This window comes from Perca flavescens, chromosome 6 (assembly GCF_004354835.1).
Source record: "Perca flavescens isolate YP-PL-M2 chromosome 6, PFLA_1.0, whole genome shotgun sequence".
NCBI classification, from domain to species: domain Eukaryota; kingdom Metazoa; phylum Chordata; class Actinopteri; order Perciformes; family Percidae; genus Perca; species Perca flavescens.
This window is the reverse complement of record NC_041336.1, coordinates 20,014,580-20,023,094: the sequence shown is the minus strand read 5'-3', so window position 1 is coordinate 20,023,094 and position 8,515 is coordinate 20,014,580. Positions and strand designations below refer to the sequence as shown.

Here is an 8,515-nt window from a genome sequence, read left to right as displayed (position 1 = left end):
ATGGTTTAGTGCAAAGAAAGAAAGCTAACTTATGTAACTTTTGCTGAACACAAGTGACAATTATGGGATCATGGTTAATGCCAAGATGTAGTGTAACTGTTGCTAAAGTAGAGTCACTAAACTGACTCAATAATGTCGGAAATTAAAGTAATGTCTACCTAAAGTCTGCTCACATAAGCCAACTACTGGTCATACCAGACCAAGTAATTCTGTAGCAGCAAACCCCCTGTGTTGTGTTCCTAAACGTGGGAGGCAAGACCATACTTGTCTGTGGAAGAAAGAGCAACAGCCTTCCAAGATCTAGCTCTCGCAGCTCAGGATGGTGTCGAGTTCCGTGACACAACCCTGGATTGCCTGGTTATTCAGAAAGAAGAAAAAACAGGACTCTTGTTCTGTGGAGGGAGAATCCAACGCTGGGATGAGGATAGAGTGGCTGTACCGCTAATCCCATGCCAGTCGTGGCTCGCAACCCTATTGGCCAGGGAGGCTCATGAAGAAAATCATGAAGGTGTTGCCTCTACCCTTCTACGGACAAGAAGGAAAGCCTGGATCATGCAGGGACGTAGAACAGTTAAGAAGGTGCTGAACAACTGTGTCACCTGCAGAAAGCGAAGAGCCAAAATGTGCCAGCAAGTAATGACTGATCTCCCTCAAGAGCGTACTGAAAGAGCAGGCCCATTTGAGTATATAACTCTGGACCTTTTTGGCCCCTTAGAGGTGAAAGACGCTGTTAAAAGAAGGACAAGCAAGGGGCATTGTTGGCATTGTTTTCTGTTGTATGGCCTCAAGAGCCGTCCATGCGGACCTCACCAATGACCAGCCGGCAGAAAGCTTCCTCCAAGCATACTCCCGCTTTGTTGCTCTGAGGGGGCATTCAAGGAAACTATGGTCCGACAGAGGCACCAACTTTGTTGGCGCCAAGTCGGCTCTGTGTGAGCTGCATAAACATCTGGCTCGCTTGCAGGCTGCGTCCCTGGAAGATGTAGCCGCTAAGAACGGGACTGAGTGGAAGTGGAATTTCCACCCTGCAGATGCACCCCATAGGAACGGAGCTGCGGAGGCTGCTGTGAAGAGGGCGCTCATGAGCCTTGGAGGAGCTACAGGGTCTCTCACATGGGGGGAGCTCCAAACCCTGTTCTATCAGGCAGCCAACTTGACAAACGAACGCCCAATCGATGCCAGAGCTCAAGAACGGTCGAGTACCTAACACCCAACTCCCTCATACTGGGTCGAGCATCGCTTGGAGGAGACACCAGCGGGCTTGACCTAGAGACTCATCCCTGGCGTCGTCTAAGGGCTATTCAAATCGGAGTGGACCGGTTCTGGGCTAAGTGGAGGGAACTAGCTGGCCCAAATCTGTTCGTTCGACACAAGTGGCACCGGACGGAGAGGAACGTCAAAGTCGGCGACCTCGTCTGGATTACTGAACCAAATGCTTTGAGAGGTCAGTTTCGTCTGGGCCGGATTCTGACAGTTTATCCTGACAGTAAAGGGATTGTCAGGGATGCTGACATCGCAATATGTGCTGGTCTTCCTGTTTCCCTGGCGGGTGGCCGGAAGAAGAGGTGTTCTTCACTGCCCATGACAGTTATCAGAAGAGATGTGAGAAGACTGGTAGTTCTTCTCCCGGTGGAGGATGAAGCTCATCCATTCCAGCCGCCATGACACCCGCCTCTTCCTGAGCCCCTCTCATCCTGCCCTAGCCCCGCCCTTACCACTGTTGGCTGGTTGGTGTAAGCCTAGCGCTGCCACTATGCCCATCACATTGCACATTCATGAAGTAAGAGCATTCACATCCCATACCTTGCAAACACCCTGAGTGTTTTGAATTAATCAAGGATTTGTTTTATTGCTCATACACTGGATTTGCATTTGTAAGAAGAAGAAGCGTTGTTCTTTTTCCACGAGTTAAGATAATCTTGCTTTAAGGTTTTAGGAAATGGGCATATTTCGTTAATTTATCCCATCTGTCATTCTTAACCCTTACTTTAATTCAATGTGTGTCACTAAAACGAAGCCTGGAGGTTGTAGAAGCTTCTCAGTACAAGTTTACCTGCCACTGGATCATTCATGCAGTGGCTCCACAAAGGAGAAACCCACAGACTCTTCTTATGACTGCGTGTGGTATCAGTATGTTCTTGAAGGAACAGCATGTTTTTCTAGTCCACAACCAAATAATTGTTCATGAGGGATTAAGGTTATAGCATATGCTAGGCCTTAAGTTATTTATCTTGATTCTGGGAAGTTCAACATCCATGCACAAGTATACGTAAGAAACACATGCCTTGAAGTGCATGAGGCATTGCGGTTTGTGTTTGAAAGAGCTCTCTGTGTGTCTGTCCTAACGTTCTCTATAATGCACGAACCAACAACACAACACTTGTGTGTTTAATATGACAGGACTATTGTCACAGGGTGAGTGCGTGTGTGAGTGTGTGATGTATGTGATGTATGTGATGGCTGAGTCTGGCAATGGCGCTGTTGTGGGTTGGAACTTTGGGTTTTTACAGGGGTTTGAGGCCCCTGGTTATGAGCAGGCAGATGACATCCTGCGAGAGCTGTGAGAGTGACAGAAGAAAAGAAAAAGGAGCCAGGCACACGCGGCACGCTGCATCCCGGGGTCTGCAGCAGGAGAGGGGGAGATGCTTTGTGGAAAAGCGGAGGGTGGACCTTCAGTTAAGCCTCTTTTTATTAATAGCGTTGAGTTTCTACATGTGAGCAGGCAAGCCCCACTGCTACCTGTTACCACCAAAATCATCGGAGAAACAAAAATGAACTTTATACTTTTATTTGTGTTTGCCTTTTTCCTTTTTGGTATTTATATTTGCATGATTGCATGGTTTGTTGTGTTTGAAGTAGATTTCATTTCAAGATTTAGTTTGGCTCATCCCTATGTGTAATATAGATTTAAGATTCCACCTTACCTCCTATAAACTCCTGATGTTATTTAGGATTGAAGTAACTTGAGTTTTCACCTTTTATGCTCGCCAGTTGGAGACTCAAGGCACAAGGGGTGGAGACCTGTGCAGCCTACAACCGAGGCCGCAAGGGAGCAGTATTTTATCTTTTAAGGGAGATTCTATCTCTTTTATTGGACTTTTAATCTGTCTTAATTATGTCTTTTAGTTATAATAAATTAAGTTTGCTTTAAAAAGCGAACTCTCTGTCTGCATGTTGTTTGGGTCAGCAAAATTCCCCAGTAGAAAAATCAAGTCACACTCCACCCCTGTGACACTATTGTCCAGCTTTTTTAGTGTTACTTATGTATGCAATAATGCTCTGACTCAAAAAGTCCCCCCTTTGTCACCTGACCAATACAACAGTCTGAATCTAGTTTGTTCCTGTGTTTGCATGTGTGGGCGAGTGAGTGGGGGCAGGGATACTGAATGTGTCAATCCATAAGCCCCATCGACAGAAAAACTACTGTTCCTCAACCGGAAAGAGCACTGGAGGAGAAACACTCAAACTGGATGTCCTCAAAGCAGTTCAAACACACAAACACACGCAGCAGGCAGGAGAAGATGTCAATACTGAATTTTGGCAAAAGAAATATTGGACAGTGTAGTGAGTGGGAGACAGAGTAAGAGAACTTGTTCTAAAAAAAAACAACATATAATGTCATTGCAGATTGTTTTCATACAGTTTTGAGTTAATCATCAAACACAATGATTTGTATTTCAGTATTCATAACCAATAAACAGTAATAATATTAGGCCTTAAAAACACTACAATATAACTGGTAGCTGATGGAGTCTCGCTACAAACATTTCCCTCTATATTCAGTGTTTGGTTTTTACTGTACATCACAACTGCAGCCTTTGTGTGTTTGTTAAGTGTATTTACTAGGACTGGGACAATATGCTTTTGTTCTTTTACGATACTTGGGTGCCGATTTGATTTGTATTGCAATTTTCATTTATTGCGATTCTAGAAGTACCGCAATTCAATTGTATTGAGTATTGCGTTTTTCTTTTCCTTCGTTTTTCTTTTCCCGGAGCCTATAAAACCCAGTCTTCACCTCATCTGGGACAGTCTGACCATCTATCCCTGCTCCTGACACCAGCCTACAAGCCCATCATCAGTAGGATCAAACCTCAGGTAAAGACAGTGCAGATCTGGACTGCAGAAGACTCCTCAGCCCTGCAGGACTGTTTTGATGACACCAGGTGGGAGCTCTTTGAACTTACAGACATTGAGCACCACATATCCACAGTCCTCTCCTACATCAACTTCTGCAAGGACATTGTAACAACAAAGAAACAAATTACAGTGCTCCCCAACCAAAAGCCCTGGTTTAACAACAGGATGAGGGAGCTGCTCAGAGCACGGGACACAGCGCTGAGATCAGGGGACAGGGAGGAGTACAGGAGGGCAAGGGACAACCTACACAGAGGCATCACATCTGCTAAGCGGAAATACAAACAACGCATTGAGGACAACTTCAATAACAACAACCCTCGTGCAATGTGGCAGGGTGTAAAGAACATTACTGGCTATAAACAGAGCAACAGTAACACCACCTCAACTGACTCCTCTCTCCCAGACCAGCTAAACATCTTCTTCGCCCGCTTTGAAGACTTCAGCTCCAGCTCCAACAGGGGACCGGACCCACATACAAGCAACACCTCCTTAGAGAGCGACCAGCCACTCACTCTTCTGACCTACCAGGTAAAGAGAGCACCACACAACATCAACTGTAATAAAGCAACAGGGCCTGATGGGGTTCCAGGACAAGTGCTGAAGGAATGCGCTGACCAGCTCGCTCCAGTATTCACACGCATTTTTAACCTGTCACTACAGCAAGCCATAGTCCCCACCTGTTTGAAAACCACCACTATAATCCCTGTACCAAAAACCTCAGCTATCACAAGCCTGAATGATTACCGGCCAGTGGCACTCACGCCAGTGACCATGAAATGCTTTGAGAGACTGGTACTGCCCCACGTCAAGGCCCACATCCTTCCTGACTTCGATCAATATCAATTTGCATACAGGACCAACAGATCCACTGATGACGCCATCTCCGTAGCACTGCACACAGCCCGCACACACCTGGAAACCCCCAACAGCTATGTTAGGATGCTATTTATTGACTACAGCTCTGCATTCAACTCCATCAACCCAGACAAATTAACTAATAAACTACAAACACTGGGTTTAGGAGACCTTCTCTGCCGGTGGATCAAAGACTTCCTCACTAATAGACCCTAGCGTGTCAGGATCAGCCATCATACCTCCTCTAGCATTATTCTCAACACCGGCGTCCCCCAGGGCTGTGTCCTCAGTCCAGTCCTTTATTCACTCTTCACCCACGACTGCACCTCCTCCCACAACTCCAACACCCTCATCAAATTTGCTGATGACACAACCATAGTTGGACTCATATCAGACAATAACGAAATAGCTTACAGGAAAGAAGTCCAGACCCTGTCAGCTTGGTGTACCAACAATGACCTCAATCTCAACACCAAGAAGACAAAAGAAATAATAATTGACTACAGAAGGAACAAAATAAACCACAACGGACTGTGTATCAACAGAAAGGAGGTGGAGAGGGTGGCAAGCTTTAAGTTCTTGAGAGTGCACATTGCAGAGGACCTGACTTGGAGCCAGAACACCTCCCATACTATTAAAAAAGCCCAGTAGAGGATGTTCTTCCTGAGGACCCTGAAGCGCAATGGGCTCCCTCAGGAACTCCTGATGCGCTTTTATCGCTGCACAATTGAGAGCACCCTGACATACTGCTGCACCGTGTGGCACTCCAGCTGCACTGCAGCAGACAGAAAGGACCTGCAGCGGGTTGTCAAGACGGCTGAGAGAATAATTGGCACTCCCCTACCAAACCTGAGTGAACTATACTCAAGCCGTCTTCTTACACGGGCCACAAACATCAGGCAGGACACATCGCACCCTGGACACTCCCTGTTCACCACCCTCCCCTCAGGCAGACTGACAACCCCCAGTACACATACAAATAGACTTCGAAACAGCTTCTTCCCCAGAGCTGTGAACATATTACAAAAATCACACATATAGCCACGCATACAAACATAAAAATCTCTCACCCCCTCGGTGCAATCGTATTCTGTGCAATAACTGCTGTGACAGTTTTTAGCTGTTTTATCTATTTATTGAGAATGTGTTAGTGGTAGTGTTAGTGTATGTGTATATGTGTGCGTGTACTTGTATGTATGTATGTATTAGGGGTGACCCCGAATAGTTGAAGATTCGATGCATCGATATGCGGAGCCTGATTTGACCACCAATCTCACAGTCGGATCTTCGCGGGTGTTATTATGAAACGAGGATCATACCATTTAGGCAATATGGGGGTGCTCAATGTCTAATTTCACACAGAACTACTGGTTTTGTACGGTTGTATTAAGTTATATACAGCCTTTAATTATGATAATGCTGTAAAAAAAAAAACTTGAAAAGAAAGAAAAGTTCAATAAATATTTTTTACGTGTGTGTGTGTGTGTGTAAATCCAACCACCCCTGTGAAAGATTTAAGTTTCACTTTCCTTGAGCATCAGACGAGGAGATTAACGTTACTTAACAATCAGGGTTCAAAATTAACTTTTTCGTCCACCAGCCAAATGGCTAGTGAATGTTCAAATTTTACCAGCCACTCAATAGATTACCATTGTATTTCTGGCTGGTGAGTGAAGCAAATCTACCGGCCACTTGCATATTTTACCAGCATTTGGCTAGTAGATGGTGCTAATTTTGAACCCTGTTAACAATGTCTGGAAAAAGAAAATCTAAAGTGTGGATGTACTTTCAAATGGTAAAAGATGATCCAAAAAAAGTAAAATGCAAGTTGTGCCAACAGCTCATGTCCTACCACTCGTCAACAACAAACATGGCTTTCCACTTAAAACGGGTAAGTTTATTACCAATAAAGACGTTTCACTTTTTCATATGTAATGGCGCTTTTAATTTACGAATAGCAATATCATATGTTGGGACTTATGTTGGGTCTTTTTTCTAGATCCACCCACAGTATCAGACTGACGACAGCAGTTCATCTAGTAGTAGTAGTAGTAGTAGTAGTAGTAGCAGTAGTAGTAGCAGTAGTACCGGAGCTGCGCCAAAACTAACTCAAAGGAAGCTAGATTTGAGACCGCCGTTGCCCGAGAAACGGAAAAGAGAAATCCCGGACAAAATTGCAGAGTTTATTTCGCTTCACAATGAGGCCAGTGAATGTTGTGGACTGTGAAGGTTATAAAGAATTAATGCGCACACTTGAGCCAGGATACACAGTTCCCAAAATAGAGACGGTTATGCATGCGGCGGATGCGAAATACGCGTCCATACGCGCCTGCGGTTTACACGTTACCCTCCTGCTGACTAGTGTCGTGCCCCTCCCAACCCATTCACACGCACACACACACACACACACACACACACACAGATGATTCGACTATCAGTCGACTATAGAAAGATTTGTCAATTCTGATTCGAATGTGTAAATCCTTAGTCGGGGACACCCCTAGTATGTATGTATGTATGTATGTATGTATGTATGCATACTCTGTATGCATATGTATGTATGTGCGTACTTATGTATGCATGTGCGTGCGTACGCATGTATGGATGTGTATGTGTATATGGGTGTAGCTATATTTTTATCTTTATTTTATCTTTTTTTACTACAATGACAATAAAGATCTATCTATCTATCTAACAAAAACATAAGTTGAGTAATACAATTCTAGAGACAATATATCATAAAACATTTCTAAAAAACTAATTGTTTTCTAAAAAACAATGCACATCACATTTCAGTCAGTCTGACATTTGTGATTGGTTTTCTCTGCATTTTCTACTTTCGGTCTGTTATGCTGGAAATGGATATGATGTAGTCACCATCGGCAGTACAGTGAAAATATTAAGGTGAATCATTCAAAAAATCAATTCTGGTGAAAATAATCTATTTTAAAAACTGTCACAAAAAAAAAGACGATACATACGTGAATACATTTTTTTTCCCCACCCCGACTATTTACATAGCTATCTGACTGAGCTGACAAAAGGTGAATTGTATTAAAGGGTCAGTTCACAAAGTACACTAAAGCATGTTTTCTCATTTATCGCATGTGATATCTGGCCGTGCAGATTATAAAAACTGGATACAGGACTCCAAGATGGCACCCATTCATTTGAATGAAAATTGCTCATGCAAAAGTTTTTTTTCACTTTTTGCTTTGATGTGGCCAACAGCAGTCTGCAGTGTCGTTTAAAAAAACATTTTAGTGGTCTATAGGGAAAATTATTTTTTGGGCAAAAGGTTATTTTTAGCCTCTGGGGCAAATTGCCAGCAGGGCTGACTGGTGGCACTGTATCCAGGAATCTCAGAGGAAGATACACTGTAAAAACCTAATTTTGGTGATCTAACCCTATAAAATTACATATTACACACTTAAACATACAGATTAACTATGATATACAATTTGACATAGTAATGCACTAATCTCTTTAGGACACATGCATGCACACACATACATACACA

General features: G+C 43.8%; 1 long non-coding RNA gene across 1 annotated transcript in view; it reads right to left on the bottom strand.

Annotated features, from left to right (window-relative positions):
• LOC114557308 (uncharacterized) overlaps positions 1 to 8,515 on the bottom strand; it is a 36,328-nt gene that overhangs the window by 1,894 nt on the left and 25,919 nt on the right. The window lies entirely within an intron of this gene.